General features: G+C 40.8%; 1 long non-coding RNA gene across 1 annotated transcript; it reads left to right on the forward strand.

Moving 5' to 3' along the window:
* The first annotated feature begins 4,215 nt into the window (after window positions 1-4,215).
* LOC125377971 lies at window positions 4,216-6,599 on the forward strand. The gene is made up of 3 exons (XR_007219929.1): window positions 4,216-4,281; window positions 6,142-6,243; window positions 6,549-6,599. It is a non-coding gene; the product is annotated as an uncharacterized LOC125377971 (long non-coding RNA).
* Window positions 6,600-19,731: the final 13,132 nt, after the last annotated feature.

Raw genomic sequence — 19,731 nt, forward strand, 5'->3', positions numbered from 1 at the left:
ATACGTCTATATTTCCGCGCAAAAGAAGGTGGCGTGTGTGTGTGTGTGTGTGTTTGTGTGTGAGTGTGTGTGTGTGTGTGTGTGTGTTAGTGTGTTAGTGTGTGTGTTAGTGTGTTAGTGTGTGTGTGTGTTAGTGTGTGTTAGTGTGTGAGTGTGTGTGTGTGTTAGTGTGTGAGTGTGTGTTAGTGTGTTAGTGTGTGTGTGTTAGTGTGTTTGTGTTAGTGTGTGTGTGTTAGTGTGTTTGTGTTAGTGTGTGTGTGTTAGTGTGTGTGTGTTAGTGTGTGTGTGTGTGTTAGTGTTAGTGTGTGTGTGTGTGTTAGTGTGTGTGTGTTAGTGTGTGTGTGTGAGTGTGTCTGTGTGTGTGTTAGTGTGTGAGTGTGTGTGTGTTAGTGTGTGCGTGTGTCTTAGTGTGTGCGTGTGTGTTAGTGTGTGTGTGTTAGTGTGTGTGTGTGTTAGTGTGTGTGTGTGTGTGTGTGTGTGTGTGTGTGTGTGTGTGTGTGTGTGTGTGTGTGTGTGTGTGTGTGTGTGTGTGTGTGTGTGTGTGTGTGTGTGTGTGTGTGTGTGTGTGTGTGTGTGTGTGTCGCTGCTTGTACTAGTCCGGACTCATGCCGCCTTTACTGCGACGAACCTTACTACAACGAGTCCGTGATCTTTTAATCAATGTAGTATGACGCGGCCGGGGATCGAACCACCGACCTTCCGCTCTCCGGACTTACGATCTATCCACTATTCCGCGGAGGCGGTCTCTTACAACGGTATTCCTTGTGTTTGTGACACACAGTAGAGCAGAACATAAAATATAGACACAAAATTACCCCGATCTTCATACCATAATACATGACTTAACAATTTAGAACAACTTTCATCGTCATTAGCAAGACAATATGATGAAACTAGATCGTTCCTTTTTTCAGAGTGTTTTAGTATAATACATGTTGTAGTGGGCCAGACCCCATCTGTATACATAAGTAATATCATGGAAAATAGCTCCATGGTGCACAGTATAACAGTACTAAGTTTTACATAACTCAAGCTCACCACATTCGCCAGTCTTCATGATATTTGTACTTTTATGCACACACTCTCCGATCTTTGGAGCAACTCTACAGACGAAACGTCATACATTTTGTTATGACATGTATGAGTGAGTGGGTGAGTGAGTTGGGTTTAACGCCGATTTGAACAGTGATCTTAGTTATATCACGCGTTTACCAACCCACGAGCACGGGTATGGCGCTGACAAACCTGGAAACACAATCGGGGCGAACTGGGATTCGAAACCACGATCATTGATTTCTGGCATGCCCAAGGGACGCAACTCTACACAGCGAATTGCGGCGACTTAAACGACTGGGCCACCCGTGCCCCAATATATCAAATAAACGAGGACGTTGCGTTCTTAAAGTGCTTCAGTTTATATTTGAAAAAGCAACATCGTCGAAAATAGCACCACAATGCATGTTTTAACACGACCAGTTATATATCATTCACGATCACCGATTTCTTCAGTCAGTGCAGCGTGTCTCTCTTTTTATACATATACACCTTCTACTCCGCGCCGATCCAGTTATTTTCTGTGGGATTGCCGTAGTCTGGAATCAGTGATGCCAATATAATAAAATGAGTCCTTACAAATCAATTTTCAAGTGCTCACTGCCTTCTTTGCCGCTCCCACTAGTGAAACAAAACGAATTTTAAAATCTTAACCTGATCAAATTTATCGGACACAAAACACCAATCAGTCGGATCTACGATCCCTATATGTCGTTTGTTTGTTTGTTTGTTGTTTAAAGCCGCACTCAGCAATATTCCAGCCATATGACGGCGGTCTGTAAATAATCGAGTCTGGACCAGACAATCCAGTGTTTGACATCATGGGCATAGATCCACGCAATTCGGAAACGATGACATGCATCAACCATGTCAGCGAGTCTAACCACCCTATCCAGGTGGTCGCCTTTTACGGCAACCATGGGTTGACTTATCCTACCCTTAGTCTTCAGGGCGGTGTTCAATTGTGCTCTGTGACATTATTAACTGTCCCGTGGTCGTGCTAACGGCAATTATGGTCATCTCGAGGTCGTCAAGCCGCCCGTTCCCTGTCAAAGACGGGAATACATCAATATAACCTGGTACTCTCTCCAGCACTCTCATCAGAACCTTTCTTTTTTAATTCATATCAGCATCAACGCCTTGCTCACAGATTCCTCACACGTTATCCCATCTGCGTTATCATCTGTATTGCTATGCGTGTATCTCATCCCAGTCATTAAAGTTCTGCCACCCAAGAAAATGAAATATTTTTATTTTGCCCCCGTCGTCTGTATGAACCTATATCTTCCCACCCCTGAATATAAATATTAAACCGAATTCAGGATCATAAACATAAATTCACTGTATTTCATCGTAAAGGATATTCGAAGAAGTGCGCTGTCGATTGTGTCATTGTACCAAGACGGCGTACATCATCGCTCATATCAATCACTGGATAGTCTGGATTGACTCGATTATTTACAGGCCGCCGTCATTGTTGGAATATTGCTGGGTGCAGGGTTTAGCAGAAAACACTAACGATCAAATTGTGAATCATCATAGCACATATCTTAAACCACAAAGAACCTATCAGTTGTATTCTCAACAAAAGGCAGGCTTATTCTACCATTTGTACTTCATCCGTGAGCCTGCTCCCTCTGTAGTTGAGCAGGGGCAGAGATAACATACACAAGAATATAGATGCCACACAGAAAGCACAAAGCCAAACGAAGGTCACGTTTGATTATTTCACGTTACTGTGCTCATGTCATAAACACCTTCAACAAACACAGTTGCGCACAGTGTCACGGCCTTATTTAAAGGTTAATGCTGTCCACACAACAATATTTCGTTTCACTTGGACATTAAGCCAATAGAAAAGTCCTTTGAGCATTTATAACAACAAACCTCACTTTGAACGCTACCGGGGGATTACACAGGGTCGGAACATGTCATGGATGTGGTTGTTGATATCTGTAGATGTAGTAAGGTTCATTGATAGTATGCGGCTTACTCAATTTGCAGTAAAATGATGGATTGGTTATCAAGTTTTTGCCATGCATGTCCAAGTGGATCCTTTTATTTACGCATCTTAATGAGGACCTCTGGACCCTTCTGAGATGAATCGGTGGATTGTTGTGGATGCAATGAAATATACATCAAAAGTTTAACCCAGAAAACAGCAATCATACAAAGTCTAATTCAGTGTATATTGTTTCTTATCCTGAACATCTTACCCCTTCTAAGATCTGTTGATTATTGTGGAAACAAAAGTAAATCTTGCCCAAACGTTTAAGGAACAAGACAAAATGTGCCAAGCAATTATTGATTACATGTTATTTTGTTCTCCAGAGCTACTAATATATTTGTTAAATGTATGTCCATGCTCTTTGACTTGATTCTGTGTGGTTTAACATGAAGCTATTGCCCAGCTAACACACGACGTTGTCACAACGTTGTGGAAAGGTTGTGGATTGGTAACGTCGTGAAATAACGTTGTCACAACGTTATTATAACGTCAACGTGCAACGTTATTTCACAACGTTATAACAACGTTGCACATTCACGTTGTGAAAACGTTGTGCATCGGACATCGCACAACGTTTTGTAACTACGTTTCTGAAACGTCGGTGAAACGTTATAAAGTTTGCTTCTTGATAGTCATAAAGGAATAGAACTGCTTTATCAAAATCAACATGAATTTGTCAGAATACCAAGGCAGTAATGCATTACCTTTCTGTATATTCGGCATTTGAATTTTCATCTCTTAATACTAAAATTTCCAGAACGTAATTGCGTATCTCTATTACAACGTTAGTATTACGTTACATTGTAACGTTATTCCACAACGTAACAACAACGTTGCAAATTAACGTTGTGATAACGTTATGCTTTGGACATTACAACACTTTTTGTAAATGATGTTTAGGAAACCACTTGTAGATCTACCATCTCGTAGTTTTATTTTTTTTAAACATATATATCTATGAACGAAGTTATCTGTCTACTAAATGTTGTCTAAAGCACAATTACAGTTAAAAACACATTGGCGCGCATTTTTTGCGGCGTGAGAGCGACTGATGAAAAGTTTAGCCTGTTGCCTCGTGAAGTGACGTCAAAATGACGTCACATTGTCGCGGAAGATTTGTTGTCACCAGCCATCTTAGTTCAAACTCGCTCTGGATATATTACAACCAAGTGATTGTGCAGCAACGGGAACTGGACAGATGATCTGTGAATTCGGATAAGGTAAGTTATTTTACAAAAGCAGTTTCCGCTTGTTGATATGTTTCTGTACATGCAGATAGTCAAATGATTTAAATGTATCGTATTATTCGGAAGTTTGCCGGTCACTTTCACTGAGCTGAGCGTCAGTGTTGATAGTAATATTTGATACACAGAACGTGATGTATATAGAGGTGAAGGAAGCCCATGACTTTTTACCATATTATTATTTCACCAAGGGCAAGCAGTAGGTATATGTTTGACCAGAATTCAGTCTGGCGGCGTTTTGTGGTCGTCATATTATGTTCGGGTTTCGATCGTAAGCGTATAAGGTCTGTAGGCCTAAATAGGCCTAGGCCTATAGGCCTAACGTATGCATCGCCTACTGACCACTGACAGTTATCGCCATTTCTTCCGTGTTATTTCTGAAATCTGAAAGTTTACATGTACTAATATTCTGACTTTGATTTTTGTGAAACAATGTGGCTCATTCAGGCCATGGGAAAGGTTGAGTAGATTTCTCTTATACAGCGAAGAGAGGGAATCAAAACAATGGAAGTATTTTCAGATCGACTCTCTGCAGGCTGCTAGTTATAGCCCTAGTCTAAAGGGCTCAATGATGTTATGAAAAATTGTATTTTCGGGAAGAGACAGAAACATACTCGTTGTTCCCGAAAAGGCCCAATTAGCACTGACTGAAGTAGCCTAAATGTGGATCATATGGTTGTTGGTGCTGTCTATAAAGTTTATTTGAGCAAGGCGCTTATCATGTGTATTTTTAATATGTCCAAAAAAAAAGAATAAATTCATCATGATCTATGTCCGACTCCCTTCTAATGCAAACGAGCAAAAGTAAAACGAGTCTCGTCGCGCGCTATAACGGGGTGTTTGCGGTATTGTTCTCGCTGGTGATGATAAGCTAGTCGATGATCAAAAGTTAAATATCACCATACATTGTCAGTGATTTGGTCATCGTTTGTTGATTATTAAGGTGAGATAGGTGTAGATCTAGTCAATGTGCACCAATGAAAAATACAATGGGCATTGAGGCAAGGGAGCAGTTAGTGTATGGCACTGGTTGGAGTGTGTTGCTTGCAAAGTAACCGGGTTATGGGGATTTTTGGGGGTTGCAAAATTAGTGGCATTTTAGTCGGCAAGCCGTCCATAAAGCTTAGATGGAAAGCCATGCTCGTCCCTGACTGATGGAATTGATAGCAACCATATTCGTTCGGTTTTCGATCTCCGTATGTTGCCAGGTAGGCTACCATACTACAGAATTATATTTAACGATATTGAACTGTATTATGTTAATAAACGTAGTAAGTATATGATACTTGGTTCTCTGAAACGTTTTCGCAATGAGAGAGAATAAAATGGTGATCGAAAACTGAACGAGTAAGTTCCAGTGCTAGCTACGAAATCGTACTGTAGCTAGATCTATATAAACAGCGCTGCGATGAAGATGTGAGTCGTAATTAGCTACAATGCCTGTCAAATATATCTGTTCCCGTTTGGATTCCGGTTTAGAAAAGGTCCCCAACAAACCATGTTTGTACTAACATGATTGTGTGTCATTGTACTCTGACAGAGGTTGTGAGACGTGGCTCACTATAACAATCACTGGTTTGTCAGACCGGTGTATATGTAAAACCAAATTACATTAGGTGTTTTTTTTATGATGGTACTCATAATTTTGTTACTTATATCTGTAGCCTGAGTTTATTTCCGATCGGACCTTATACATGAAGACTTTAGATTTACAGTTTTCCTAAATTTTAGGCAATTATACAATGTATGTTATCTTTTTGTTTAGACTACAGATCTAAATGTATGCTTATTGAATATAGTTTTAGTTTTGACTTTTTTAATATGTTTTCGTTGCAGCAAGGGGGAAAATGTTACACGACCATTCCAGGAGATAAAATCAAGAATGTTGAATCATTGAGGAACACACCAAATAAACCCTGGGCTGTGAATTATGTTAACGTAAGTACAATTGTTTACGGTTACATTCCATTGTCTATATCCATGTTAATTGGTGGGGTTTTTTTTGCTTGAAATGAATGCTAAGAATGTAGATCTATTTATATAAATCTATGCTCGTACCACGTTTTGTATTCAACCTGATTCTTGATGTCTCTGAATGAATGTTAAAATTTGTTTCCATCAGTCACTTGAATTATACATTATTGTTTGAGTATTGATAAAACCTTATCTCGAAATGAATGTTTCTCGTCATATGAAATCTTTCATATACCTGCTCGAGATTTATTAAGCTGTTTGTATTTCAGGGAAGTGGAAGTGAACACCAAAGAAAGAAGATTCTGGCATTCAATAATTTCGAAGGTGTATACATTTTCTATAATCTAAAAATAATAAAATGTCAACGCAAATGTGTCTTGGAGTACTTTGTTGAATGGTGACTTCGCATGACTGAAAGTTGACGTATACTATATGGACTTGATTAGAGACCGACCATTTAATATTCAAGGAGGTGGGGACCTGGAACTTTTCTATGGAGATTACATATGTTTTCGGTCACAGCTACAAAAGCAGATATATGATTTTCTTTAACTCTATGAGCCTGAAGATAAGCACCTTGCACCTAGATCTATGTCATTTTTTGTGGCAGGCATTTCTTTCACCAGTCTGAACCGTAATTATTTTTGTCAAGAATTTTCGGTGACAATATATTTTTTCGATAATATTCCAGGACCCAACCCTCCCCAGAAAATATCACATGGTCAACCCCTTACAATGTCTGCCATTCTTTTCTTTTTTTTCTTTCAGTACAAGCCTGTAGGGGTAATGGTGTCTGACTTTGTTATAGTCAAATCATGTATCTAGTTAACAGCTCAGTGGTGTTTTTACATTTTGAACATTGTTAGCAAAACACGATCTAACTCACTGTTAACCGGGCTATTCGACGCCCTGGTTTTAAAATATTGGTAAAAGGTATCTCGAATTATACACATTCACGTGACTAAAGCATATTCTAAAACATTTCCGGAACAAGTTTTGGGGTTGTTTTTACAACATTTTAGTGTGGAATGGTCACAACCGTATTTCATCCTTGTAACACAAAGTTATTTCGTGTCGTTGTGACAACGTCCATAGTAGTACACAGAATAACGTTGTAGGGACGCATTATTATAACATTGCCACAACGTAAAATACAACATAACCACAACGTCAAATACAACGTTCCCTCAACGTAAAATTAAAACGTTCCCACAACGTCAAATACAACGTCATCACAACGTTGTGACGACGTGAATATGACGTAACACAACGTTAGGCCATGACGTTGTGACAACATAAATGGGAGTCCACAGAATAACGTTATATGGACGTAACATCCGCAACGTTCCCACAACGTAAAATACAACGTCATCACAACGTTGTGACGACGTGAATATGACGTTACACAACGTTAGGCCATGACGTTGTGACAACATAAATGGGAGTCCACAGAATAACGTTATATGGACGTAACATCCGCAACGTTGCCACAACGTAAACACAACGTTGTCACGACGTTGTCACAACGTGAAATTGTTAGCTGGGTGTCCCCCTACAAACGACTTGACATGCGTGTTTGATCTGACATGGCGAGACGAGAGCGATCACAAGAAATCTAATTTAATCAGTTTATTGTTTCTTAATCTGGACCTCTGATCTTTTGTGAAATGAATCTGCTTGCTGTGGTGAAAACAATGAAATATACTACAAACATCTAACCCAAGCTTTTACGGAACAACACGGATATGAACCCAGCAAATATCAAAAATATATTAATTACATATGTCGTTTATTCCCAGAACTACCAATAGATTTGTTAGAAATGTTATATTTATATGCACAATACACGTTTACCTTAGAGAACATATTTCTTTATCTATAAAAAAAGATTTCATTGGATTATTATATAAAACAATGCCTCTCTCTCTCTCTCTCTCTCTCTCTCTCTCTCTCTCTCTCTCTCTCTCTCTCTCTCTCTCGTGGAGATAGAATCCTGCCAATTGATCAGATTTAGTGCTGTTGGATGCATATTGTCGATGTCGACCTCGTCAGACACAAATAAATCCTTTCTGTGCAATAAAGGCATCTTAAGATTACTTCTCTATATTGCTACAGCAGATAATGAGATTGCCTGGACAAGAAAGGCCCTCTTCTCCTCTGTTCGCATGTCCTATTTCTACAGGTTATAGCATCATACATGGACGAGTGTCGGTCTCCTCCGGCGTTAGGGAAGTAGCTGGGGTGTTCTCCCTAACACAAGGTCCGAATATCGATTCTTACTGTTTATATATACGTATCATTACATTGATGCTGTATGCTGAAAAAACTTTCACTCACTCACTCACTCACTCACTCACACACTCACTCACTGTTATAAGAGAAATAAGAGCACGTATACTTTCAGTATTATACCCTCTCCCGCCTCCATTCATACCCCTTTCCCCCTCTCTCTATCTCTTAATCCCTCTCTTGAGCCACTCCCCCGATCCCCGTCTTCCGCCTCCCTTTCTCACCATTCTTTCTCTCACTGTTACTGTCTCCTACACTTCTCTCCCGTCGTAATTTCCTCATCTCTCCGTCTGTCTCTCTTCTCTCTATCTCCCTTTTCTTTAAACACCTCCACTCTCAGCGCCTGTCTCTCCCACGTTTTCACCTTTCACCCTCTCCTTTTATCTCCACTCTTCCTCATCCCCATATCTCGCTCAAGTACAACCCTCCGCAGTTTTCCAATTTTTCATGACAGAAATACTTCCTGATTACAGATTTAACTTTGACACCTGACTAAGAAAGAAGTATTTGAAGAACATATCAATAACAGTGTGACAGCTGTCTACTGTTTCTCCACCACTGAAAATAGGATGAAAGGCTGTAGGATAGATGTGCTTCTATAGCATCATCATCCGGCCGTCGAGATGCGGAGATGTGCTAGTAAAACACATACCGAATCCATTGCCACTTAATGAGTGTCATCAATGCTCTTTTCCATTCAACGGAAAACAGACAACCTTTTTTGATAACACAATGCTATAGAATGCGAGACACGGTGGTTCCTGAACGCTGTGACTTCAGAATACAGCCTGATTGTGTCGTGGGCACTGGCATTATTCCAATGGCGGCCGCTGGAAAGGCAAGATCTCACTAGTTAAAATTATGCAATCCTCTTCTTGCCAACAAAAGTTGCTCTGGTTTGTTATTCTGTGAACAAGTCGTCTTGTCCTTTCCTTGTATCAATTAAAATCACGTATTGAACCAAATCAATTACGTCATCATGCACGAGCGTAAATATGCAACGGTCATTCATGGTTTCAAATTGCCAAAGTCGGAAATGATCGTGAATATTTTCCCCAAGTTAACTAGGTTTCTATTCATGACTTTTAACAAGTGCAAAAGTTGTGCACACAATTTTATTTCAAATGCCATTAGATGCACTACTTCACGCTCAGCGTCGTTTCATCGCATGGGTCTATAGAAGCAATGGAACAAAGATTGTAACGCGTTTGAGCTAAGGAGGTGAGAGCCGCGTGCGTGACAACGCATTGGACATTGTCATGCAGGTGTTCTGGCGTTAGAATTCAGAAGAGCTAATTACACAACATTTGCACCAGTGTGGCCAATTTGTCTGTTAATGAGGTATTTGATGACATTATTTTCTCACTTCTTTGAACGAACAGGAAATCTAGATATTGTTCACTATGATTGATCGTGTGTAGTTAGTGACGCACGACAGGACAAGAGCAATGTCGTCTTAAAATGAAACAATATCAGTAAAAATATCATTATTTCTAGAGAATGATAAAATCATTTCTGATCGAAGCTGTTATGTAAGGTAATGTATGAGACTTAAATTGGTCTTGATATTGATATCCCTAACAACAGTGGACACTCGCTTTACCGAACCCGATGTCTTACTGACAATCCCACCTGTGAAGATCCGGGTTAAAATAGGTCTTCAGAAACCCATGCTTGCCGTAAGACGCGACTGTGCTTGTCGTAAGAGGTGACTACCGGGATCGGGTGGTCAGGCTCGCGAGCTTGGTTGATTATTTACAGACCGTCGTCATATAGCTGAAATATAGCTAAACAACCTGACAATATCTACGCCGTAGGTGACCCGGGTTAGAAAAGGCTCAAACATCCTATAGCTTTTCGTGAGGGGAGAATCCATAGGGTGATCAGGCTAGGTAACTTGTTGCTCATAATATCAATCACTGGTTTGTTTGGACTAGAGTAGATCACGATATCGCTACCTTGCTGGAATATTACTAACTGCGAAGAAAAAACAACAAACAAACGATCCCTACTAAAATGTTCGTGTATATTCTAATTTGTCCTGCTTGAATTTGTGCTGATCCCAAGGTGACCTTAGCAAAAGGTTCTGCGTTATTATTAACTCAAGTTAATACTACAATAAAATCGCTTTAAACGTATTCACTCTATCACTCGTCAGACCGCAGCCGTGGATAGAGCGCCTTCTAGAAAGGTCGATGTTACAATCCCTTGGCCGCGTTGTACCAAGGATGGTAGTTGTTGTTACCCAGCCTAGCGCTCGGAATTCAGGATGAAAAAAGGAATGTGCGGCTCGGAGTTAGTATCATAAAAGACGTGAATAAATCTGTATAACCTGCTACTCTTTCCAGTACACTCTACACAACCTTTCTTCAGTATCAACGCCTTGCTCACAGATTCCTAAACCATTATAAAAGCCGGAGACCCGGGTTCGATTCCCGACATGGGTACAATGTGTGAAGCCAATTTCTGTCGTCCCCCGCCGTGATATTGCTGGAATATTGCTAAAAGCTGCGTAAAACCATACTCACTCTCTCACTCACTCACTCAATCACTCACTCACTAAACCATTATACCAATTAGGTCATCTGTAGTATTAGGTGTGTTTCTCATCCCGGTCATTAAAGTAATGCCACGATTAATAAATGTTTTAATGTCACCCATTTCCTCGTTTGAATCTATATCGCTCCACGCCTGAATATAAGTAACGAATTTCCGGTTTCAACAATCAGTCCTGGCTATATTTATCATACGGATATTCGAAAAACTGCGTTGTTAATTGTGTCACTGTACCCCGACGGCGTGGATCGGTGCTCATAATATCAATCACTCGATTGTCTGGTACAGACATGATTGTTTACACTGTGGCCATGTCTGACGGTTACAAGAGATTGTGTCACTGGCAAATAAAGTGGCACTTTGTGTGGTTTAACATTAAGCTATTACGACACACGACTTGAAATGCGTATTTGATCTGACACAGCAAGACGAGAGCGATCACAAGATGTCTAATTTAACAAGTATGTTTGTTTTTTTAACGTCACAGACACAAACGCCAGTTGTATTGACTTTGTCTCCTTATCCCCATGCAACATTTATCCAGAACAAAGATTCACATTAATCCAAGATGCGTTCTAAATATGTATACATCACAGGCACTCTCTCCCCGACAGTTTCTCTGCTTCCCTTCATACCAATTACACCTCATATTACTAAAGTGATAAGGGGAAATGACAGAGTCATGCTATCAGATAACATTATACACACTGTAGTTCAGGCTGTTATCAAAGAGTTCCCGCACCATCTGTATATGGTATATTCTACAACCCATACCAGCTATATGTATGCGCTGAGGCGCTCTATCGAAGGGAGTTCTTGAACCTCTCCGTTCTCTATAACAGCAACGATCGACCTGACACAGTGTGTAACGTAAGGGCGAAGAGAATTCTTCATCTGTAATCACCAACCTGTTCTTACCAAGCCATTATATCTGTCTGTCTTGAAATACACAATGCTATTTGAAACCTTTTATGTATGATTATCAACCTGTATAACCAAGGCTGACCCAGGCCATCATGTCGACTTGAACCGACTACAGGAGTATCCGGTAACGGTAGCGGGGATCATACTAATGTAGCATTTGATGCTTTCATAGCGCTGACGTCATGCCTCGGGGCATCCTACATGTTTCAATAGAATTATTATCAATAATATGTTCGTCTTTTCTCGAGCAACAGCAGCCAATGATCAAATAAAGCACTTAATGTGATTTCCAGTCCGATTCGATATTACTCTATCGATCTAATCAGAAAAACTATACTTTTATGGTGATCCATTGTTAATTAATATGTAGTCGGTGTAAAAATAAAGTGAGACTGGATTGTTTTCTCGTTGAATATACTATATTTCCGCGCAAAAGAAGACGGCTCGAATAGTTCAGTACAAGGGTAGCAATCCCGAAGAGCTCAGTTCGCCGTCAGCAAACCATGGATCCTGGCCTGCCAAAGAGAGATAACTCTTTAGAGGGATATGTGGCACCCGTAACCAGAAGTGGCAGTTACAAAAGATTCTGACGAAACTATTGATGATTCTGTTGGGTTTCTTGATCTGTTATATTTCTTGGTGGATTTCTTACGAGGGTGAAATGGGTTTTAACGTCACGTTCAAGATTATTGCACTTATATGGAGACGTGCATGGACGTGTGTGTGCGTGGATGTGTGTGTGTGTGTGTGTGCGTGCGTGCGTGCGTGCGTGCGTGCGTGCGTGCGTGCGTGCGTGCGTGCGTGTGGCTGCTTGTACTAGTCCGGACTAATGCCGGCTTTACAGTGCTAGCCCACTGAGATACCATGCCCTTGTTTAACATGAATACTCCACCCAGACATAGTATACTGACTCCGAACCCACCAGTCTTTGTTTTATGCCCCGAATGCCGAGAGCAACGCAGGGTAACAACAAGTCCATGATATTTTAATGACTTGTGGGATGACGCGGCCGGGGATCGAACCACCGACCTCCCGCTCTCCTAACTGACGATCTATCCACTAGACCACGGAGGCGGTCTCTGACAAGGGTATACCTTGTGTTAGTGACACACAGTAGAGCAGAACATAAAATATAGACACAAAATGACCCCGATCTTCATACCATAATACATGACTTAACAATTTAGAACAACTTTCAATGTCATGAGCAAGACAATATGATGAAACTGGATCGTTTCTTTTTTTAGAGTAGTTTAGAATAATACATGTTGTAGTGGGCCAGACCCCATCTATATACATATTAAGTAATATCATGGGAAATAGCTCCATGGTGCACAGTATAACAGTACTAAGTTATACATAACTCAAGCTCACCACATTCGCCAGTCTTCATGATATTTGTACTTTTATGCACACACTCTCCGATCTTTGGAGCAACTCTACAGACGAAACGTCATACATTTTGTTATGACATGTATGAGTGAGTGAGTGGGTGAGAGAGTTGGGTTTAACGCCGATTTGACCATTAGTTTCAGTTATAACATGCGTTTACCACTTTGGTAAACCCACGAGCACGGGTATGGTGCTGACAAACCTGGAAACATAATCGGGGCGAACTGGGATTCGAAACCACGATCATTGATTTCTGGCATGCGCAAGGGACGCAACTCTACACAGCGAATTGCGGCGCCTTAAACGACTGGGCCACCCGTGCCCCAATATATCAAATAAACGAGGACGTTGCGTTCTTAAAGGGCTTCAGTTCAGCAACGTCGTCGAAAATAGCACCACAGTGCATGTTTTATCACGACCAGTTATACATCATTCACGATCACCGATTTCTTCAGTCAGTGCAGCGTGTCTCTCTTTTTATACATATACACCTTCTACTCCGCGCCGATCCAGGTTTTTTTTCTGTGGGATCGCTGTAGTCTGGAATCAGTGATGCCAATATAATAAAATGAGTCCTTACAAATCAACTTTCAAGCCCTCACTGCCTTCTTTGCCGCTCCCACTAGTGAAACAAAACGAATTTTAAAATCTTAACCTGATCAAATTTATCGGACACAAAACACCAATCAGTCGGATCTACGATCCCTATATGTCGTTTGTTTGTTTGTTTGTTTGTTGTTTAAAGCCGCACTCAGCAATATTCCAGCCATATGACGGCGGTCTGTAAATAATCGAGTCTGGACCAGACAATCCAGTGATTGACATCATGGGCATCGATCCACGCAATTCGGAAACGATGACATGCATCAACCAAGTCAGCGAGTCTGACCACTCTATCCAGGTGGTCGCCTTTTACGGGAACCACGGGTTGACTTATCCTACCCTGGGTCTTCAGGGCGGTGTTCAATTGTGCTCTGTGACATTATTAACTGTCCCGTGGTCGTGCTAACGGCCATTATGGTCATCTCGAGGTCGTCAAGCCGCCCGTTCCCTGTCAAAGACGGGAATACATCAATATAACCTGGTACTCTCTCCAGCACTCTCATCAGAACCCTTCTGGTGTAATTCATATCAACATCAACGCCTTGCTCACAGATTCCTCACACGTTATCCCATCTGCGTTGTCAACTGTATTACTATGCGTGTATCTCATCCCAGTCATTAAAGTACTGCCACCCAAGAAAATGAAATATTTTAATGTCCCCCCGTCTTCCGTATGAACCTATATCTTCCCATCCCTGAATAAAAATATTAAACCGAATTCAGGTTTCATAAGCATAAATTCATTGTATTTCATCGTAAAGGATATTCGAAAAAGTGCGCGGTTGATTGTGTCATTGTACCAAAATGGCGTACATCATCGCTCATTTCAATCAGACCGCCTGCGTGGTCTAATGGTAGAGCGTCCACCCGGAGAGCGGAAGGTCCGGGGTTCGATCCCCAGTCGCGTCATACCAAAAGACGTTAAAAGATGGTACTTGTTGTTACCCTGTCTGGCGCTCGGCATTAAGGGTGTGCTAGCACTATAAATCGGCATCAGTCCGGACTAGTACAAGCAGCCACACACACACACACACACACACACATATACGTGCATGCACGTCGCTATATAAGTGCAATAATCTTGGACGCGACATTAAACCCCATTTCACCTCACCTCATTTCAATCTCTTGATAGTCTGGATTGACTCGATTATTTACAGGCCGCCGTCAGTGTTGGAATATTGCTGGGTGCTGCGTTTAGCAGAAAACACTAACGATCAAATTGTGAATCATCATAGCACATATCTTAAACCACATATAACCTATCAGTTGTATTCTCAACAAAAGGCAGGCTTATTTTATCATTTGTACTTCATCCGTGAGCCTGCTCCCTCTGTAGTTGAGCAGGGGCAGAGATAACACACACAAGAATATAGATGCCACACAGGAAGCACAAAGCCAAACGAAGGTCACGTTCGATTATTTCACGTTACTGTCCTCAACACTTTCAACAAACACAGTTGCGCACAGTGTCGCGGCCTTATTTAAAGGTTAATGCTGTCCACACAACAATATTTCGTTTCACTTGGACATTAAACCAATAGAAAAGTCCTTTGGGCATTGATAACAACAAATCTCACTTTGAACGCTACCGGGGGATTACACAGTGCCGGAACAGGTCATGGATGTGCTTGTTTGATATCTGTAGATGTAGTAAGGTTCACTGATAGTGTGCGGCTTACTCAATTTGCAGTAAAATGATGGATAGGTAATCAAGTTTTTCTCATACATTGTATTGCATTATACATCTTAAACTGGACCTCTGGACCCTTCTGAGATAAATCTGCGAATTGTTGTGGATGCAATAAATTATACATCAAAAGTGTAACCCAGACAACAGCAATCACACAAAGTCTTGTAATTTAATCAGAAGATTGTTTCTTAACCTGGACCACTGACCCCCTCTGGGAATAATCTGTTGATTGTTGTGGAAACAAAATTAAATCTAACCCAAACGTTTACGGAACAAAACAAAATGTGTCAAGCAATTATTATTTATATGTTTCTTTGTTCTCCAGAGCTACTAATAAATTTGTTAACGGAATGTATGAACATGCTCTTTGACAACACCACACACAAATATCAATGTTGTTTCATTTGATTCTGCACGGATAGAGAACTGAATAACCGTGGTTCAGCTAAAAGAAAATGACCCCTGACCATTCATTTGGTTAGGCTCATTGATAGCATGCAGCTTACTCAATTTGCAGTGAAATTATGGATTGGTAAGTTTTTGTCAGGCATGTCAAAGTGGATTTTGGTATGAATGCTTCTTAATCTGGACCCCTCTGGACCCTTCTGGGATGAATCTGTTGGTTTTGGTGGATGCAATGAAATATGCATCTGATTCAAATGTTTTACCCAAACGGTTCACGTTTACAAGAGAATGTGTCCCTTTCAAATAAAGTGGGGCTTTGTGTGGTCTAACATGAAGCTATTACTGTCTCCGACAAATGGCTTGACATGCGTGTTTGATGTGACATGACGAGACGAGAGCGATCACAAGAAATCTAATTTAATCAGTTTATTGTTTCTTAATCTGGACCTCTGATCCCTTCTGGGATAGATCTGCTGGTTGTGGTGAAACCAATGAAATATACTACAAACATCTAACCCAAGCTTTTACAGAACAACACGAATTTGAAAAAATTATACATCAAAAGTGTAACCCAGACAACAGCAATCACACAAAGTCTTGTAATTTAATCAGAAGATTGTTTCTTAACCTGGACCACTGACCCCCTCTGGGAATAATCTGTTGATTGTTGTGGAAACAAAATTAAATCTAACCCAAACGTTTACGGAACAAAACAAAATGTGTCAAGCAATTATTATTTATATGTTTCTTTGTTCTCCAGAGCTACTAATAAATTTGTTAACGGAATGTATGAACATGCTCTTTGACAACACCACACACAAATATCAATGTTGTTTCATTTGATTCTGCACGGATAGAGAACTGAATAACCGTGGTTCAGCTAAAAGAAATTGACCCCTGACCATTCATTTGGTTAGGCTCATTGATAGCATGCAGCTTACTCAATTTGCAGTGAAATTATGGATTGGTAAGTTTTTGTCAGGCATGTCAAAGTGGATTTTGGTATGAATGCTTCTTAATCTGGACCCCTCTGGACCCTTCTGGGATGAATCTGTTGGTTTTGGTGGATGCAATGAAATATGCATCTGATTCAAATGTTTTACCCAAACGGTTCACGTTTACAAGAGAATGTGTCCCTTTCAAATAAAGTGGGGCTTTGTGTGGTCTAACATGAAGCTATTACTGTCTCCGACAAATGGCTTGACATGCGTGTTTGATGTGACATGACGAGACGAGAGCGATCACAAGAAATCTAATTTAATCAGTTTATTGTTTCTTAATCTGGACCTCTGATCCCTTCTGGGATAGATCTGCTGGTTGTGGTGAAACCAATGAAATATACTACAAACATCTAACCCAAGCTTTTACAGAACAACACGAATTTGAAAACAAGCAAATATCAAAAATGAATTTTACTAAAGTCGTTTTTTTCCCAGAGTTACCAATAAATTTGTTAAAAATGTTAAATATATATATATACAATACACAATATACCTCAGAGCATATATTTCTGAATTTTAAAAAATGATGTTTTTTTTACTATTTGATTAACAATGCCTCTCTCTCTCCCGATCTCGACAGACTGAACTTTGGTAGTGATGAATCAAATGAATTTTCGTCCGGAAGTAGTTCCGCGTCGCCAATTGATCACGTTTAGTGCTGTTGGATGCATATTGCCAATGTCGACCTCGTCAGACACAAATAAATCCTTTCTGTGCAATAAAGGCATCTTAAGATTACTTCTCTATATTGCTACAGCAGATAATGAGATTGCCTGGACAAGAAAAGCCCTCTTCTCCTCTGTTCGCATGTCCTATTTCTGCAGGTTATAGCATCATACATGGACGAGTGTCCGTCTCTTCCGGAGTCCATCTCCCCCTTCCCCTCTCACTATCTCTTACTCCAACTCCCGAACTCCCCACCCCCAACCCGTCCCACCCCACACACCCCACCCCGCCCCATCCCCGTCTTCTTCGTCCCTTTTCGCTTTCTCTCTCTCACCAGTTTCTCTCACTGTTTCTGTCTGCTGCCTTTCTCTTCACTATCTCCCGTTGTAATTTCCACATCTCTCGCTTTCCTTTCACTCCCCTCTCACCGTCTGTCTCTCCCACCTCTTCACCTACCCTTTTCACCCTCCCCTTTTCTCTCTCCTCTTCCTCATCCCCTATCAGGGGCGGTCGGGTTGCCTAGTGGTTAAAGCGTTCGCTCGTCACGCCGAAGACCCGGGTTCGATTCCCGACATGGGTACATTGTGTGAAGCCCATTTCTGGTGTCCCCCGCCGTGATATTGCTGGAATATTGCTAAAAGCGGCGTAAAACAATACTCAGTCAGTCAGTCAGTCATCCCCTATCTCGCTCAAGTACAACCCTCCGCAGTTTTCCTTATCAAATTGTCAGAACAGAAATACTTCCTGATTACAGATTTTACCCTGACACTGGAACTAAGAAAGACGTATTTGAAGAACATATCAATAACAGTGTGACAGCTGACTACTGTTTCTCACACTGAAAATAGGATGAAAGGCTGTAGGATAGATGTGCTACTAGAGCATCATCAACCGGCCGTCGAGATTCGGAGATGTGCTAGTAAAACTCATGCCGGATCCATTACCACTTAATGAGTGTCATTAATGCTCTTTTCCATTCAACGGAAAACAGACAACCTTTTTTAATACACACAATGCTATAGAATGCGAGACACGGTGGTTCCTGAACGCTGTGACTTCAGAATACAACCTGATTGTGTTGTGGGCACTGGCATTATACCAATGGAGGCTGCTGGAAAGGCAAGATCTCACAAGTTAAAATTATGCAATCCTCTTCTTGCCAACAAAAGTTGCTCTGGTTTGTTATTCTGTGAACAAGTCGTCTTTTCCTTTACTTGTGTCAATTAAAATCACGTATTGAACCAAATCAATTACGTCATCATGCACGAGCGTAAATATGCAACGGTCATTCATGGTTTCAAATTGCCAAAGTCGGAAATGATCGTGAATATTTTCCCTAAGTTAACTAGGTTTCTATTCATGACTTTTAACAAGTGCAAAAGTTGTGCACACAATTTCATTTTAAATGCCATTAGATGCACTACTTCACGCTCAGCGTCGTTTCATCGCATGGGTCTATAGAAGCAATGGAACCAAGATTGTAACGCGTTTGAGCTAAGGAGGTGAGAGCCGCGTGCGTGACAACGCATGGAACATTGTCATGCAGGTGCTCTGGCGTTAGAATTCAGAAGAGCTAGTTACACAACATTTACACCAGTGTGGCCAATTTGTCTGTTAATGAGGCATTTTATTACATTATTTTATCACTTCTTTGAACGAACAGGAAATCTAGATATTGTACACTATGATTGATCGTGTGTAGTTAGTGACACACGACAGGGCAAGAGCAATGTCGTCTTAAAATGAAACAATATCAGTGAGAATATCATTATTTATTGAGAATGATAAAATCATTTCTGATCGAAGCTGTCATGTGAGGTATATAAATCTTTCAAGTACACTCTACACAACCTTTCTTCAGCATCAACGCCTTGCTCACAGGTTCCTAAACCATTATACCAATTAGGCCATCTGTAGTATTAA

This window comes from Haliotis rufescens, unplaced genomic scaffold (genome assembly GCF_023055435.1).
Source record: "Haliotis rufescens isolate VD_foot unplaced genomic scaffold, xgHalRufe1.0.p SCAF_11, whole genome shotgun sequence".
NCBI lineage: Eukaryota > Metazoa > Mollusca > Gastropoda > Lepetellida > Haliotidae > Haliotis > Haliotis rufescens.